This window comes from Lycorma delicatula, chromosome 11 (genome assembly GCF_047948215.1).
Source record: "Lycorma delicatula isolate Av1 chromosome 11, ASM4794821v1, whole genome shotgun sequence".
Lineage (NCBI taxonomy): Eukaryota > Metazoa > Arthropoda > Insecta > Hemiptera > Fulgoridae > Lycorma > Lycorma delicatula.
Genome location: NC_134465.1, coordinates 12,906,273 through 12,926,380, shown reverse-complemented (window position 1 = coordinate 12,926,380; position 20,108 = coordinate 12,906,273). Strand labels below are relative to the sequence as shown.

Below are 20,108 nucleotides of genomic sequence, written 5' to 3'. Positions count from 1 at the left end.
TACACCGTGCCCAGATGCTCCACATGCACACACGTTTGCTCCATCACGTTTGTATGAAGAACAACGCGCGTATGCATGTGGCGTCTGTGGACTAAAACCGCAGTTCCACCAGAGGTGCGAGATCCGGGTCGAACTGGCCTATCCGTCCTATATGTAAAATAGTTCCGAAGGGTCAGTTGCTTGGTTGGGTTCAACCACGTCTCAGACAACAGTATCACGTCTATCAGTAGATCCTCGGCCAGACGGCATAGTTCCTCCGTCCGGCTTACTACTGAGTTGGCGTTCCACTGCAAGAGTCTGAGGGTGGGCCTAACCATACCTGGACAGTACAGCCATGAGGCACTCTATTAAGGACTGAATACAGTCCTTGAGAGATTTTGCCTGGAGCAGGCGTGGCAAAACCATCATGATATGTGGCAGGATATCCTTCACTGTCATCTGCGACAGGAAGTCCATGCCAGTGGTCTCCAACGGGGTAGCCGGTTTCGGATTGCCGCTGGAGGTGGCTTTTGGCGCGGCCGCCCTTTTGGTGGGGCGCGGGGTCACAGGGGCCGCGGTGTTTTTAACAGCCTGCTTGGCCTTCCCAGCCGGAGCAGGCTTTGCCTTTCCCGTCGAGGAAGGCTTGGCCTTTCCCGTCGAGGAAGGCTTGGCCTTCTTCGCCGGGGCCGGCTTTGACGCCGCCTTTTGTTTCACCACCTTCTTGGTGGTCGCCGCCGGTTTTGGCTTGGCGGGTGTTGGGGAGGGTACCTCCCCTTTTTTCACTACCGCCTTGGCCACAGGTGCCGGCACCTCCGGTTTGGGGGCTGATTTTCCCCCACCGGCAACACGGGCCCAGCTGCGGCCGTCAACAGTCGCGGGCTTTTTAATGCCCTTGACCTTATTGACTTGCTCCTTATAATAGGGGCAACCCCGGTAATTAGCCGGATGAGGCCCCTTGCAGTTAACGCATGAGGCTGGTTCCTCACGCGGCTTAACGCATGTGGCAGTGTCGTGGTCCCCACCACACTTGACACATTGCTGGGCCCTCTGGCAGTAATTGGACGAGTGTCCAAATTTCTGGCATCTGTGGCACTGGGGTGGCCCCCCTCGTGACACAAACGCAGTCACTGCGACCTTGCAGTAAAAAATACTGCCAAGGTCATAAATGGTCCGGGCCGAAGGGGTCCTCTTAAGGGCCACTAGGCAGGTCGGGGTTTCCCGACCGTCCCTTGTGAGGAGCTTCTTAACCGAAACCACCTCATAGCCAAGGGAGGTCAGTTCCTCCCTTACTTCCTCCGGGGCAGCCCCATAGGGGATTCCCCGTATAACCACCTTTAGCTCCCTGTCCTTCGGGAGCTGAAAGGAGTGAAAGGCGATTCCCTTCGAGTGCAGAAAACTCTGCACCGCCCGGTAATCCGCCTCGCTGCCCAGCTGCAGCCTTATCGAGAGCCCGGTGCTTTTAGCCACCAGGCGCCCCCCGATCCGCGACTTAATGTCGCGCGCTAATGCTGGCCACTCCTTCGGGCAGTCCAGCATTATTGGCGGGATTTTCTCCCGCCTGACGGTAGCAGGCTGTGATGGGGCCCCATCATCAGCCTGCGGGTTGGTGGCTGCTGCAGCCTTGCTGCAGCCCGCTACGGGCTCCGTCTCCATAGGAGGCGCGGAGTCCCGGCGTTTCTGGCGCTTCCTAGCGCCAGACCCGCTTTCCTCTCCACCGACGGACAGTTCCGGGGTGGGAGAACGGGGCGGGGCAGGCCTTACTTTTCCTTCCATTGAGGAAAAATAAAGAATAAGATTTAAAAATTAAAATTAAACTTAATTAAACACTTCTTAATGTACACTTGCTGCAAAATAAAACCACTGACAAGAAAAATCAAAACAAGATATAACCTGTAGACCTAAATAGGTACAGATTATATCAAACAATTTAAAATAAAATTATTTTAAAATCAGCACAATAGTCCTATAATAATAGGCTATTAACTTAATGTGTTCGTAATGACTACAAGAGTTCACTTTACATTATTATAGAAATTTGAATAGAATAGAAATAAAATTAAGAAAAGGATTATCCTTTTCTTAATGTAACTGGCCTGTAATCCAGGTAGCTGGCCGCCCGGCTGATGTCCTAGCAGACCCTTCTCACATTGTCTGGCGACGCAGGTAGAAGAACTGTTGAACACCTGGCTGGACTGGTTACAACTCACAATCACAGAGCACAATAAGACACAACCTTTCACTACAAGAGCCAAGGATGGAATCCCTTTAACCCTTTAACATGGAAATTAAAAAATCTAAAAATTAGCTTTAAAACATTCACATGAAGATTAGACACACTAAAAATCAAGTTGTTATCATTTGTTACTGTAAATTTAAAAAAAAAAATTGTAATTTCATTGATACTCCATTTCAACCCTTTAAACTTGGAATTTAAAAAAATCAATATACAAATTTTCATTAATTTATCTTCAGTAGTTTTTAATAGGTGTTAATGAATCAGCCAGTTAGGACAAGTTGCTTTATAGTTACAGAAGATATAAATATTCAATATTTATACAAATATTTACTACAAAAATATTGGTATGTTTATAAAAACACAGGTTATTTAAAAAAAAAACAAAATTTTATTTGATGATCCTGTGTTTGATCCCACAGATTGTTGAATCAGAATCTCTTAGAAAAAAAAACATTTTATTTCAAAATTTAACCGATTATATTTGGCATTTAAATCACCTCTTTGGTGGACATACTTTTTATGATTAAATTAATGATAAGCCTCAGAAATATTTTTTCTCTACAGAATAAATTTAAAACATTAATATAAGCAGGATTAAAAAAATCCTTAGTTTTTAAAGCTAAATCAAATAAATATTAAAAACAAGAGGGCTGACTACCAGAAAAATTAACATTTCTAAACTGTTTTTGAAAAAAATTACCAAGAGGAAAATGCAGACAATCTATAAAAAAAGATAAGTGCACTTTTTAACTGCTTAATAATCATCATCAATAATAAAGTTTTCAGAAACTATTGCACTGACACAACTTATACATTACTTCCTTTCACATGTCACTACAATTATAGATAAGGAGTTTCCTTAGGAAATCCTGAAAAAACATATAGGAAAAAAACACATATATATGCTGCCTATTGTCATCTTTAAGAAGTATACATTTCTTGCTAGAGGGTATTTGATATCACTCCTCAAACCCTTATTTTATAATTTATTTTTTATTTCCTTGTACGAAGTAAAGGAAGTATTGTGATTGCAAAAAATTTCAGTTTTCAGAATTCAACAAAAATATCCATTTTGATCATCCCTGAATCCATTTTGACTAGTTTTGGCATGATGTCTGTACATACATATGTATTTCACATAACTCAAAAATGATTAGCTGTATGATGTTGAAATTTTGGATTTAGGTCTGTAGTAACATCTAGTTGTGCACCCCCCCCCCCTTTTGATTGCAATTGACTGAAAGTGTCCAAAAAAGCCCAAAATCCAAAAAAAATTAGATTTTGGGGTTATTTCCATTGGTTCCAGAGTTATAGTCAAATGAAATTTTAATTAATGAAATATTTGGATCTTAAAAGGGGAAGGCACATCAGTTCGAATCAGACTTCATCTCCAATTTTTTAACTTTTTATTTTAATTTAAATATATTGATTTATTAATAATTATTAATATCTGATCGTAAAAAAAAATATAATAAATAATAATTCAATAATAACAATAAAAAAAGGGAAGTTATTAATGAAATAAAATTTTATGCACTTTTCATTTTAAAAAATGTATATATGTAATTTAGTAGGCATACAAGGAAGTCATGTGGTGTCTAGATCAAATTTTTTTCAGTCGGATATGTACAAAGATATCTCTCAACCCTATTCCAGTGACTTCCATTTCCAATCTGGGAGTTACACAATAATTGTAATCGGCGACTATAATACAATTTGGATGAGGCTGGGTTTCCTTCATCTACTTAAGTATACCTTTATGAAATAATCATTGAATAGATAGAATGATCTACCTTGTTCTAGTATTTAAACTAATCAACTTACCAGAACTTCCTTTTAAAGCTACAACTCTTTCTAAGTTAGGTCCATAACTATATCTGAATTTTGATTCGCATATTTTCAATCTTTCTTCAGCGTCTGGTAACTGGGTAACATTTTTCAAACAAAGATAACACCATGCAATATCCAAATTAAGTAATGCATAATTATCAACAGAATTCAGCAGCTGAGAATTACAAGAACTGTAAAATAAATATACATAATTATAAACAGTTTATTTTTGTTTTTTATATAACATTTAATAAACAATAAATATTTATATAATATTCTGTCCATTTACTATATTTACTAGAATATTACTACTAATTATTATTTAGTTAATAAATGACAACCAACCTAAATTCCTTATCTGCTTCGAGTAGAAATATGAGTGCAAGAGCAAATTCATCCTTTTTAAGAGCAGCTTTTCCTTTTTCATGTAGTGCCATTGCTGATAACAAAGCTTTTTTCTCTTTATGTGGAAGAACAAGAGTTTTACCAACCTGGTCAGTTATCTGTTACAAATTAATAAAAACAATAAAGAAAATTTTTATTTATTATTAAATTTTATAATACTTTTATTAACAACCTATTACTTTATATAAATACAATTTACTATGCAGAGTACAGTAGTTCTTTCATTTAGTAATAGAAATAAAATTAGAATTACATCTTTTATAACAGAATGGAACATGAAGTTCTCCCAGGACTTTCATAACCTATTCTATTATATAAATAAAAATGTAAATGTTACTTTGTTCAAAGTCTTCAATCTCCGAAAGTTCTTCACCGATTGCTTTGAAATTTTGACACACTGCATTCGAATATGTGCATGTTTTTATATACCTAAGATGTCACACCTGAGACAGGTAAAAACATGTTTTTTTTGAAAAACATTGCTATCTGTTGGATGTAAAAGCAATACACACTATACCTACTATATTTTACGATTCCATTTCAATGTTTCTGATATGTGTGTGCTATAGACTAAAAAACTACTGGAACAATTTATGGGTGGGGAAAAGTGAGAAAGGCAAAAATTGAAAAAGATAAAAGAAAAGAAGGGGAAAATGGAAAAGGAAAAAATGGGAAAAGAAAACAGAAAGGGGAAGGGAGGCAAAAGAAAAGGGGAAAGGAAAACAAGGAGAATATAAATGGGGGAAGGAATGGGGAGAAAAGAGGGGAAATGGGAGAAAGTGAAAGGGAATATGGTAAAAATGAAAATAGGTAAAATGGAAAATGGGAAAAGGAAAGGGAAAAAGGGGAAGGTTATATTTTGTGAAGTTCTGTAATGTTCATTTTGTTTTATTGTTTTAATGTTCATGTTTTATCAGACTTTCAATTGTGTACATTTAATCTATATATACGAGGTGCAACAATAAAGTAATGAGACTGATGTGAAAAAAATGTTGCTTACCGTTTTAGTCATGTTTAGTGTTGTCTCCTTCAAAGTAGTTCCCCTCTGATTGCACATACTTATTCCAGCGCTTCTGCCATTGATGGTAACATTTCTGGAACTCATCTTCTGTAATATCCTCCAAGACCCTCGTCACAGCTTTTTGGACATCTTGTGTTGTTTGAAAATGGTGTCCCTTGACCGCCATTTTGACTCTTAGAAATAGAAAAAAGTCGCACAGAGCGATATCTGGTGAATAAGGTGGCGTGGTAGTACTGAAAGTAGTTTTGAGGTTAAAAACTGCTGTACTGACAGAGCAGTATGGGATGGCGCATTATCGTGATGCAGAATCCAATTATCAGCAATGTTGGCACGGACGCGAAGAACTCGTTTACGAAGTCTTTCTAAAATTTCTTTGTAGATTATCGGTTAACTGTTTGTCCAGGAGGCACCCGCTCTTTATGAACAATTCCCTTGGAATCGAAGATGCACACAAGCATGCGTTTCACTTTTAACTTTGAAATGCGAGCTTTTTTGGTCTGGGTGATCCCTTTGAGCACCATCGCAAACTTTGGCATTTTGTTTCTGGATCGTATTGAAAAACCCAACCTTCATCACCAGTGATAACACGGCTCAACAAATCTGAATTGATTTCCGTTTGCTCTAACAGATCGGCTGCCACATTTTTCCGTGTTTCTCGCTGTTGTTGTATGACTTTTTGGGGACCATTTTTGCACAAATCTTTCTCATACCAAGATCTTCAGTTAATATTAGACGAACCGTTTCTCGATTGATGTTGAGTTCTTCTGAAATCATTTTCACGGATAATCTTCGATCAGATCGTACGATTTCACGCACCCTGGTCAAGTTGACATCTGTCCGTGAAGTTGATGGTCGTCCACTGCGGTCTTCATCTTCAACAGTCGTTCTGCCTTCACTAAAAATTTTATGCCACCGAAAAACTTGAGCTCTTGACATAACCTCCTCTCCAAAAGCCTTCTGAAGCTTATCATAAGTTGTCGTCGTGTTTTCACTCGATTTAACGCAAAAAGAAATGGCATACCGTTGCGCAATATTTTGCGGTTTCATTTCTGTGACGAGAGACACAAACACGTGTTCATTTATTACAGCACAACTCACGACTGAGCAGTTGCATCAATGTGCCGCTTGGACTAGAAGTAGCTTATAGACCAAGGTCAAAGATCAGTCTCATTACTTTATTGTCGCACCTCGTATATATTCAGTTATACCCTGATGAAATGAGGTATTACTGAGATTTTTAAGATAATAATTAAGTGGCAGAATTAGTGATTTCTTATCGGTTTTTGACTGGAAAAATTGAATAAAATAGGTCCTAGAAGAGTAATAGTAGAAACTACTGCACTGTATATGCAGTAGTTTTTGAGAAATCTACGGTGAACACCAATAAATTGGGGTAAAACCCTGTTTTTTATACTTGGCGTACAACTTTTTTAAATGAATAATAAACACATAAAACTTTTAAGCAAAACTTGTAGAGAATTTCATTCTGAATAAAATATTGTAAAATAAGTTGAATAAAACCAAAAAAAGGTAGAAAAATTCAAATTTTATTTAGAAATAGTACACTAGACCAATGCGGATTATACATACCAGTTTACAGTAAATGTTCAAAAATAAAACACACCATTTTCAACACGTTTCCTGGCACGCTTTTGATTCTCTTTTTAGTTGTTCAGGACTGCCCTTAAGTTGTTCAGTGGCATCCATAATGTGGACAATTAATTCCTCACGAGAACGTATTTTTGTTTTGTAGATAATATTTTTCATCCATTCCCAGACACAAAAATCTAAAGGTGTCAGATCAGGTGATCTTGGCGACTAGGAACATGGACTTTTATGACAGATCCATTTCTCAGGGAAATGATGATTTAGGTGAGTGGAAATGGCAGAAGAGAAGTGCAGTGGCTCAGCGCTAGAGAAACATCTTCAAGTAGTTGCAGCAATTCTTGTTGAAGAAAGTGCAAATAGACCTCAAGCATTTAAGTGGCCAGGTAATATGAACAGTACAAACAGCTGATTGTGAAAAGGGTGCACCACACATTGACGCTAAATCAGTGTTGAAAATTGCCTTCCACTGTTTCACAAGAGATTACTTCTGCCCGTGTATGCTCATTCTATAAGTTGTTGACACCATCTTGAATGAAATTTGCCTCGCTAGTAAATGAAACGTACTTGTAGAGTTGTCAATTTGTATTCCACCAGTTGCAGAACTCCAAGTGAAGTGGACTGTCTCCTGGGTTAGATGTTGAACTGGCTGTTTATGATAAGGATAAAACTTGTTTTGTTTAAGTGTCCTCCAATCTGCTTAGAAAGACATCATGCATTGATCCCTGGACTGTGCTGAACTGCATTGATAATGATTTCACCAATAACAGCATAATGTTGGACAGATTATTCATAGTTGGTATGAATACTAGGTACTGAATCTGTTTCCTGAAGATGCAAAAAGTCACGCTAATTGTTTTGGGATCTGTAATCCTGCGATTCAGAAAAAGATATTTCATATTCTACTGCAGCAACTGTAGTATTACCATTACACACATCCACAATGAAGACAATATCAGTGTATTCCTTTGTTGTAAATACTTCAATGGCAAACTGATCACATTCAAACTAAAATTCATAGATCTTCAATAACGACAGTATAGTTCACAGTACCTGATATACTTAATGTCCCTTACAGAAAATTTAAACACTAATACAGTATTGCAAATTATTAATCAGCTGTTGTTATTTTATTGCCAATTTTGAAATAATTTATTAAGTAATTTTTATTTATTTCTATTTACAATTGTTTTGTATTTCCAGTTTTTAGAAAATGTTTTAAAAGCAATTTTTAATGGTAAATTTTATTTTTCACATCACCAAAAAAGAATTTGGTTTTTGTTTACATTAAGTATTTTTCTGTACTGTTTCAAAATAACATTTGAATTTTTCTAACCTTTCTGTTTTATTCACTTATCTTTCTCAATTTTGTTCAGAATTAAATTTCTTACAAGTTTTTGTTTAAACGGTTTTTTATGGATTTATTACCCATTTAACAAAGTTATTGCATATCAAACATAAAAAAACAGGGTTTATACCCCAACTTATTGGTTTTCATCCCAGATTTCTCAAGAAAACTACTGCAGATATGGTTCTGGACCTATTTTACTTAATTTTTCAGGTCAAAATCTATAAGAAATCAATAATTCTACCTCTTAATGATTGTCCTAAAAAATTCAGTACGACCTCATTTTACAAGGATAGCGAAATCTGAGCTAAATCCTTCTTCACTAGCCTTAACACGTAAACGAAGCCTTTTAGGACAAATAGTTATATGAACTTTTCCCATTATTTTAAGAATTAGAATAGTTTATGAAAGTCCTGAGAACTTTGTGATACACTCTGTATAAACATACAGAAAACAAATTTCAAAAATTATAAATTTATAAGGCTGGAGTTTTGGTGAAAAATCCTTTTCGATATTAAAATTGAGGTAGCAGGAGGGAAGAAAACCCATCTGTAGATGATAAAAATCTGGGAAAATATTACATGACTTTCTCAGGTAAATGTGCCTTATTAATTAATTAATATTATATAATTATAATATTATAAACATGAAAAACTTATTACATTGCAAATTTTTGGCAATTCAATCATTAAAAAGAATTACTCTTATCTTAGTAATGAAATGTCATCATCTCATTATGAAACAATTACAAACACAATTAGATAATGTGTTTGACGAATAAAATTTTTTATGTATAAACGTTTTTTAATGTTCTAAATTGTACATCATACATTGAATGAAAAATAATTATTGGAGAGCTCCCAAATCAAGGGGTCAAGTTTATTTTTTTTTGTTCTGTATGGAGGAAAATTTGGATAATAAAAAATGAAACTCACCATTTGCATTGATATTTCAAATTAGTCATCCAAAGATGTGAACAATTCAGACATAAACAATTCTTGGCTTGAGTGAAGGAGAAAATATCCTTGCTGTAATTTCTACAAACAGTGCCAATGTACCATTTATTCTCATATTAATTACACTCAATACCTTCAAATACCCAGTACTGGAATGTGTATCATGATTGATTTTCCTACACTGTGATTAATGGTAATCTTAAATTATCTACAGAATTATGTATATAGAATGGCATTTCTTCCGTACTGATGACTTGATTACTTTTTGCACTCTTGTTTGGCACATTTATGATATCTCTTATATTAATTATTAATTTTCATCCTTTTTAGTAGATTTTTAAAAAATAAATTTGTTTTTGTGTTTTAAAAAAATATGAATTGTTTTAATAAAGTTTCTGTCTATGATATTTGCATCTAAACATTTAAAAAAAATATCAGTAACAAAAATGTGAAATTATATTATATTATCTCTTATTGAAAGTAATCGTCTCTTGTTATTATTTAGGCTTACTTTACTAAAATTTCTGTTATTCATTAGGTTTTGAGTTACAGTAAGGTTCTACAGAGAGATTTTAAATGGCATGACTAAGTTTAGAAAGTGATTTTCCTTTGAATTGTGCTTGTTTAAATTTTTTCAGTTTAGATGAACCAGAATGAAACCGCTGCAAGGATTGTTTTTTTGTCTCAGCACTGACATATGAAATCCACATTTCATCACTAGTGACAGTGCGAAATAAATCTGTCTCCCTTATGGCTAAAGCAATAGAGAAAACCACATGCAGATGTCATTTGGTAATCTTTGTGAGCACTTGTCAACATTTTTTGCATCCATCATGCATACAGTTTACAGTAGCCTACGATTCTCAACAAAGTTATCTTAGAAACTTCTGGAAATTCTAGAGAAAAATTACTAATTGTAAAGCGACTATTTTCTATCACTTTTGCATTCACATGTTCAACAAGATTGTCAGTCTGGACACTAGGCCTGTCATTTCTCTGTTCATCATGAATATTTGAACGCCCTTCCTTAAACTCATGACATCATTGTCTCACTTTTCCTTACCTCATTGCAATAGGCCCATATATTTCACATAACTGATGATGCACTAGCATTATGTTCTCTTGCTTTTAGAAATGTAATCACTGATCAATCTTCACAAATGGCAGGATTAGTTATTACCACACTCATTTTAACAATGACTTACAAAGGCAAACAATAATGAACTAACGGCAAATGTGGCGGTTACATGCCCAACAGACTATTTAAAGCTACTGTACATGTGCAAACCAATCAATGTTGCTGATCGCTATTTATAACTCATCAGCCCTTATTTTTTAACTGTTTCTGTTGTGCGTGCAGCCTCGTATATTGGCCTGTTTGAAGTTTAATAATTCAGGACTCTATAAATAGATTTTCTTCTTTGTAGAAAAAATTCAACTTCGCAGAAAGAAGATGCCGTCCTCAGGGGAATTTATTTTATTAAATTTTTGTAAAAATTGGAAAAAGGTGCAAGTTTTTTGGTCAAAATAAAATAAAAAAATGTTTATGAAGCATTTTATCAAAACACTTTTCTTACAAAAGTTGAAGCCAACAATTTTAAGATGATAACAAATTTTCCAAATATTTTTTAATATTAATCTCCAGACCCAAAAAATGAATTTGTTTTTTTATTTTTTAGATATTTCCTGCTTCAGAAAAGGAGTTAATAGGAAATTCTTACATGAATATTCCCTACACAAATGAACCTTTAGATTATTATAAAAATTTTCCTTTATTCCAATTCTATAATACATGGCAATGAAAAATCGTTTTTTTAATTTTTAAAAAATTTAAAAACACAATATATCATACTCATTGTGTTTAAAATGTGACAGTATTGATATTTCATTATCCCTAATTTTTGGGGATAGGATTGTTTGTTGGTATAGTTACAAAAAACTGCCACCCCTTCCTAAAAAATCACATTTGAATTTATCTAAAATTATGACTATATATTTTTACTTTTTCAATTTAGTGCTGTCACTTTGCTGTACAATACCACTTTTACATTTTTTTAAGATTAATTTTACCCAATTACTCCCCCTGGAGTTAGGGAGCACCATATCAATTTTTTTTTAAATTTTAAATTATAAATGCCTAAAAATTATTTATTTAATTTAACAAGAACAAAACAAAAGTAATGAAATATAGTAGAAATAACAAAGATGGACCACTGAATGTGAAAATAGGAGGAGAAAAGATTATGGAGGTAGAAGAATTTTGTTATTTGGGAAGTAGAATTACTAAAGATGGATGAAGCAGAAGCGATATAAAATGCTGAATAGCACAAGCGAAACGAGCCTTCAGTAAGAAATATAATTTGTTTACATAAAAAATTAATTTAAATGTCAGGAAAAGATTTTTGAAAGTATATGTTTGGAGTGTCCCTTTATATGGAAGTGAAACTTGCACAATCGGAATATCTGAGAAGAAAAGATTAGAAGCTTTTGCAATGTGGTGCTATAGGAGAATGTTAAAAATCAGATGGGTGGATAAAGTGACAAATGAGGAGGTGTTGCGGCAAATAGATGAAGAAAGAAGCATTTGGAAAAATATAGCTAAAAAACGAGACAGACTTATAGGCCACATATTAAGGCATCCTGGAATAGTCGTTTTAATATTGGAGGGACAGGTAGAAGGAAAAAATTATGTAGGCAGGCAACTTTTAGAATATGTAAAACAAATTGTTAGGGATGTAGAATATAGGGGGTATACCGAAATGAAACGACTAGCACTAGATAAGGGATCCTGGAAAGCTGCATTCAAACCAGTCAAATGACTGAAGAAAAAAAATTGTTTTTGTGCAAAAGTCTCAAAAAAACCTTTTTAATCCTACATTCCCCAATTCTGAAAAAAAATTGTTGAATTATGATTTTAATTTATTTAATAATAATAATTTTAAACATATTAGAATCATTAAAATAGTCCCCTTGAATAGGGGTTTCACAATTCTATAAAACTCAACTAATTTTTTTTTTACCTATTTAATTAATCTAATTTTGGAGTCTATTAGACTCCAAACAATAAACCACAATAAATATCATTTTTAGGCTATCTTTTACCTTGAGGGTAACATATTTTGAGAAGTAACAGTAATTTTTCAGCAATCCCTTATGCAGGAGAAAAAATTATTCAAGGAATCAGAGTAAGTTTTGCAGTAGAAAATCCAACTTTAAAGAGATTTTTTTATGCATTCCACTTTATTTTACCATTCATTTTACCAGTAATAATTAGAGCACATATAATTTTTTTTACATGAAACAGGATCATCAAATCAATAAGAGCAAAAAACATTCCGTTCTACTCATTCATTAATGATATAGAAATAATAATTAACTAATAATATTTACAATTATAATTAATTTATTCTTAACCACAGAAAATTTTATTCCAGCCAATCCAGTGAAACTTCTTTCCCACATTCAACCAGAATGATACTCATATGAATTGGTATACAACCACTTGGAAAAACCTTATACTTCAATAATGGTTTTATTAATAACTATTCATTGAAAAGAAAATATAAGAGCATGTTATAAGTTATACAATATTTTTATAACTCTGATCCAAGTTTGAGTAGACAGAACACCTCTATAATAAATGTCTAAGGTAATAAAAAAATATATACTTGTCAGTTAATGCTGTTACTCATAAAAAAAAAAAAAAAACAGAAATCAGTTGAAGAGCTACAAAAACTTGTTTTGGTTCAAATTCTCGCAAAACATAATGAATCCAAAAAGAGAACCGAAATCATACAGCCTAGTTAACTGAAGAGATGTATTAACTAGGTCAAGAAATTATTAAATGATAATTATTAAAAAAAAAAAAAAAATCAACATACATTTAAAATATACATAAAATTGACAATGTTAGACACTCTTTCAAAACATTTCAAATTATTCAACCTCACACAACCTATACCTGCTTTTGGAACTATGATGTGCAGACTACTTGACATTATTACATCACCTGAAGGGCATACACAAAAACTCAATTTTATTAAATAGGAGTAAGCTTTTACTGACCTGTAAATAGGGATCTACTTCATTATCAACTCTTCTAGTCAATAACTTAACATCATCTTTCATAGTTTCCAACATTTTCACTCTTTTTTCATATTCCTTAAAAAAACAGGTAATTATATAAAAAAGAAACCGAGTCAATATATATATATAGACTTACATAGACATCATGTCATAATATATATTTATTTGTATATATAAATTTATATATTTTTAATATATATATATATATCTTTACAAACAAGTAAATGATACAATCTCTAAGGATCAAAACAGCTACTATTATGGTACCACAACAAAATACAAAAACTATGTTAAATCATTATGTTCTCAAACCTAATCTTATGTAGCTTAATTATAAAGGATAGGTTCAAAAAATTCCCCACATAAAAATTTGTTAGTGTACATTTCTTATAAAGTAGTTTCCTTCAGTAGCTACACACTTTTACAAACTATAAATTTATTGGAAATATTCCTGATATCCACTTTAAGAAACCATCCCCTCATCACACTGGCCATCATGTAATTGACATTGTTATATCTATTCCCCTCCAAAGCATTTTTCAATGCTTCATTGCACTGGTGATGAATTTATGATGACGTTATCACATTGGTCAACATGTCATCAGCATTATTGTATTTTTCACCATCCAGAGGATTTTCCAGTTGAGAAAACAAATAAAAAACTCAACTGATGTTGTTAAGTCGGGAAAGTATATGATGAATTTTGTTAGATATAAATATCTAACAAAAGTTAGGTAGTACCTAACTAGAAAATCAATACCTTTGTCTAGTATCTAAGACAAATGTATTTGAAAGATATTGTTGAATTACACTTTAGTTACAACCCTATCATTAAATATAAAGTGACAACAATTAGTGAAGTCACAGTCCATATACTTAGGTAAGTTAAGATACAGTCCATGTACTTTGCTCGTAAGTAATGTATGGCTTGATAAATTACAGTTAGTAATTAGATCAGACGGACTGTGGTTTGTGTGAGTATGATGATGAGCAAATTAAGGAAAATAACTCATCAGGAATGAGCTTGTCAGGTAAACCTCCAGATCACATATAAAGGATTTTGCTAATTGTGTGTCCTACATGCTTATGGTTTGGCTTTTAGGTTAAATTCTAAATTTGTGCATTGTCCAATACAGTCCTTAGTACATGCTCTGTTGTCTTTAAAACATGCTCCTTTGATGCTTCTACTGATTTAAAAAAAATCTATCCAACCGGATTTATATAGTGAAGATATAGGTTGCAATATGAAGATTGTGAAGAACAGAAGATGAAGTTATGTACTGAACACGTCATGGTGGGTGAAATATTAACCAGGGAAGATGTAAGATGAAGTTATGTACTGAACACATCATGGTGGGTGAAATATTAACCAGGGAAGATGTACCTGATCACACTGCATTCTAAATTCAGTTATATTCCCATGAAGAAAACGAAGGATGAGAAAACGAACGGATTTCATGCTTCAAATCCTTGACGCAAAAAATAAACTGTCTAATTCACATAAAGTTTTTATAAAACTAGTTCAAATGTTCCTAAATTTTCAGGTAAAATTAAAACGTCTTTACTTTAAATAAGTAGTTAATGTGTTTTGTAAAATAATTTTGTAAGTCTTTTACATGAACGTTTCCAATGATAATTTAGTTTGCTGAATGATATTTTTTTACTAAAATGTTCAAGTTAGTTTTTTCTAAAAAAAAAAAAAACCTTATATCTATAAAATTTCTCCAACAGTACATAGTATCATTTAATATATATCATTAAAACCATACAAATACACCACATATAAGTAAGACAATCTATTTTAAATATAAATAAAAATCATTCTGTATGTATTTATAAATCTCAATTATGCTTTTTTAAAAACAGTTTTTCTTGTAAATGTATAATTACATAGAAGATATCTCCAGTAATTATAAATATATAAAATAACTTTAAAAGAAAAAAAAATTTCATAACTTTTTAAAAATGATTTGCCTGGTGTGGAGAGGTTGAGTTTGGCAGATTATCTAAGGTAAAAGCATTCACAAAAAATCGCAAAGTTCATAAAGACAGTGGTTGATATTCATACATGGATTTGATGAACTGCAGTAATTAATCTGTTACACGCTGCATATATGCAGAGTTCAAATATACTGGTATCAGTTCTTTACCGGCTAAGTATTATTTATCCAGTTACATAAAAATAATTTACTATTATATTAATGCACATTCACTAATTATTTCATATATATTACAGCATCAAAAAAAATATACAGACGCATATATAATGAGATGTGATTGGACAATTTTAAGACAGGTGCTGCCAATGCTCAATAAGAAGAGGTGGGGGGGTTTGCCTGCAGATGTGTAAGGGGAAACTTGTTTTATCCTTGAAACTTACTGAAAAAATCACTGCGATATCTTTGTTCAGTAGAGAGTAGTATCCTGGCGAGTGAAGACAAGTTTTTAATTCTTGGCAGATTATTGATTTCACAAAATGGATGAAAAAACATAACAAGTTTGAGTCAAATTTCATTTGAATACCGGGAAATCACCTTTGGATACTTAAAGAACTCTTAAAAACAGCTTTCAAGCTGTACATTCAAAGATGGCCACAAATCAATCAAAGATAACCCCTGGTCCAGCTGGCCTTCCACTTCAAAAGTTCAAGGTAGAATTTTTTTAAGGTTTATAATTTGTCAGTGTTTTTAAAGATATTCAAGAAATTACTTAAAAATTAGAAGACGCTTAGAAGAATATGGTAAGAAAATAATAGTTAGGACATAAGGAACCCACAACGAGTTAATCTAGTGGTGAACACGTCTTTGCAAATCAGCTGATTTCAAAGTCGAGAATTCCAATGTTCATGTCCTAGTAAAGGCAGTCACTTTTATATGGATTTGAATACTAGATCGTGGATACTGGTGTTCTTTGGTGGTTGGGATTCAATTAACCACACATCTCAGAAATGATTGACCTGAGACTGCACAAGATTACACTTCACTTATACTCATAAATATCATCCTCTGAAGTAATACTGACAGTGATTTCCAGAGGCTAAATATGAAAGAAAAAGATAACATAAGGAACGAGTATAGCTGTCAAAAAGCCAGAATGTGTCTACAAAAGAATGAAAACTGAAACATGTTTAATACACTGAAACAGTTATTTTATAGTAAGATGGAACTAAGTTGAAGAAGCATCTTGTAAAGTGTATGATTCTATAATATTTTTAAAATATTAATATCTACAAAAAAAATCTATAAATAACTTACCTGAAGGTCAGAGTGGTTTTCTGATAAAATTACTGCCATTATTTGTACACCATTTTTAAGACCTTGAGCCTCTAAGGTCATATAATCTACCAGAACTTTGCCACTAGATATCAGTTTTACCCTTTAACAAAAGAAAAAAATAAATAAATAAAGGTTAGAAATTTACTCTATACCATAAGTCCTACTTAATAATAATTTTTAAACCAAATCCTAATTTTTTTTAACTAATTTTTTGGTAATATATTGAACATTCAAAGATTATGTATGTTTATATGATCAGTAATCAGAACAAAGGTTAATATTAATTACTCATTGAAGTTGGTACAATCATGTGTTACAACATCTAGGCCATAATAGATGTGCTGTAACTCAAGACAGTACGTGAGCAGTGACACAAGCTCACTGTATCTAATAAATGTGTAAATTATTACAAATATATTTTAAATGATATTTGGAGAAACTTGGAAAAGCAACGTGTGTACAAGGGTGAATCATATATAAACAGTAATTTTTTTTAATAAATTTATTAATTAATAATATACACATGAAGGATGACATCTCTGATGGGCATACAAGTGTCTACTGTTTCAGTAGGTGGCTTTCGTTGACTAGCAGCTGGCAATAGTAAGCCGCATTCACAGTTTCTTGATTGTGGAGAAAATCAATGAATAAACTTCCGTGGAAGTGAAAAAAAAATCATTGGAAGAACTTTTCCGGCTAAAAGACAGGTTTTGGCTTTCACTGGACAGCCCTCATACTTCCTTCGACATACCTCAATTGCCATTTTTGACTCCGGAGTGTAATGATGGACCCATGTGTCATCACATGTGACAATACACCTTAAAAAATCATCCCCTTCTTGCCGAAATTGATTCAGAAGACTCTCATAAATCTCCAAACTGACCTGGTTTTTGATTTTCAACCAAAAACCTCAGAACCCATTGAGCACTAATTTTTCTAAAGCCAAGATGATCAGTGATAATGGATTGAGCACTCCCACAGCTGATACCCACTTCTGATCCGATTTCTTCAACAGTGAACCGATGATCACCTTCAATAAGCTCTTGAACGATATGGATGTTGTCAGCTGTGAGACTTACCTTGGATCATGACTTTTGTTTTCTACACTTTCTTGTCCACCCTTAAATTGTTTGGTCCATATATAAACTTGGTTCTGGGACACTGTAGTATCCTCAAGCTGTACCTTTATATATTTATAGGAATGTAACAGTATTCTTATGTTTAATGTTAGATCTAGAATAGTAACTTGCATTATGTAGTTTATGAATGTTGTTAACGTTTGAAGTAGGATATTTGTGATGAAATTTAAATGCATTGTTGTATTTTAAAATTTCCATTTCCTAAACTGAATTCCCTAATCTGGCAGTACTATAATCTAGCCGTGTTAGAAATTAAATTACGATGAATTCAAATATGTAAACTAGAAGTTGCATTCCTTCAAGCGAGTTGACAAACGAAGAAATGTCATTAATGAATTTAGATGGAAGATCTGATTCTATTTTCAAAAAAAATTATTTTTAAAATGCAATCTGCATTAAAATATTCAATCATAGATTTATTATCAAATTGTTTTATCAATAAATCTAATGTGATTTTATAATTTTCATCAATTATTGGAAGATTTTGAATAATTGCTAAGATTTTGTCTTTTACTGACAAATGTAAATAATGTAATTTTTGAATATTTGTTAAATATTGTGGATTTAATCTTCAATACATTAAAAAAGTGAGGCCATTCAAGAATGTCACCTTTAAACAATGGTAAATTGATAAGTTGCAATTGTAATTGTTTAATAACTGTGTCTACAGAATGTTCTTGATTATTTAATCTCTGCGAATAATCCAATTCTTGTAATAGAGTCCTTAATTGATTTTCTTTTGACATAATTTTGTTCCTTGTCCTTAATGATTACAATTATTAATATGATCAAAAAACATCACAAGTCAAACTAAATTACACAAATATTACATAGATATTGGTGTTAATGTAAATTACGAATCCAGTTTCAATGTAGTGAAGAAAACACCAAAATAATATTTTTGTTCATTCATAATTTAATTATTATTGAAGATAACCAGTGGAAATTTAATTTTCCAAGCTACAATGTATATATATATATATATATATGTATATATATATATATATATATGTATAAACATATTTTATATATATGTATATATATATATATATATATATATATATATATATAAATATCAGTTATATGTGAAGTTCTAATATTGTTTTATATATATATATATACATATATATAAAACAATATTAGAACTTCACATATAACTGATATTTCACATAATTATTTAATTATCTGGCCTTATCCATTTTTTAGTCCTTCGGGCTAGATCATTTAATCAGTGCCCAATTTTATTTAGATCTTGTTTCACCTCGTGAATTTATCCAAAATTAAAGTTATTCAAGAGACTAAGCTAGAATATACTTTCACCGGTTGTCTTCCTACTAACTGTAAACATAAGAATACTGTTACACCCCTTTTTACAAGTAACAATAACTTAGATCATTCAACTATACTTGAAAATTTTTGGAAACTTCATGAAACTGATTCTCATGTGAACTTTCTTAATGAAAGTTCTACATGTGAAACGCACTTCTAATTTCATACCACTAGGAACAATCAGGGCGGATTTATATAAAGTATTGTTAAGCACTTCCTTTATTTACTTTGAATTAATCATTACACTGTGTTACAATAGTTTTATGCTTTTAATTAAGTTTACATTTTTAAATACATAAATCACATTTCACAATGCACATTTTTAATATGCACACACTCACATTTTTAAATATGTTGTCTAACTAGAACACATATAGAATTTAGTAATATTATCTATTCAGCATTTTAAAGGAAAGGTGAAAATTCATATATTAATAGTTCTTACAAATATTAGATGAGCTGAAAGATGAACAGAAAGTACACTTATTTTAAATTATATTAAAATAATATAAAAAACATCTTACCTCAACCGATAATGAATGTCACCTATCTAAAACAATGTATAAGAAATAATAATAGTTGATAATAAATCAAGAGTGACCGCAGACGCAAGGATCAAAATTGAACTGCGTACCGGACGCCATCTGTAATCTTTTTCTAACAAACCCGGACTGACCGTTACATTTCATAATCTCATTCTGTCCACGTAATTTTTCTGTCGCTCCCCACCTCTACACTACCGCAGTGGTGGGGAGCGTCTAGACAAACGACAATATCTTCAACTGCCAGAGAAAATAAATTATGAAAAAGTATTTCACGCGCACATCCGCGTGTACGGGACGGCGGCAGCAGCAGTTTAACCTTGGACACAGCTGTTGTTTGATAGAGAGGGTTAATAA

At 32.7% G+C, this 20,108-nt stretch overlaps 1 pseudogene; it reads right to left on the bottom strand.

Moving 5' to 3' along the window:
• Positions 1–19,834, bottom strand: part of LOC142332410 (NEDD8 ultimate buster 1-like) — a 35,735-nt pseudogene extending 15,901 nt beyond the window's left edge.
• Between the last annotated feature and the right edge of the window lie 274 nt (positions 19,835–20,108).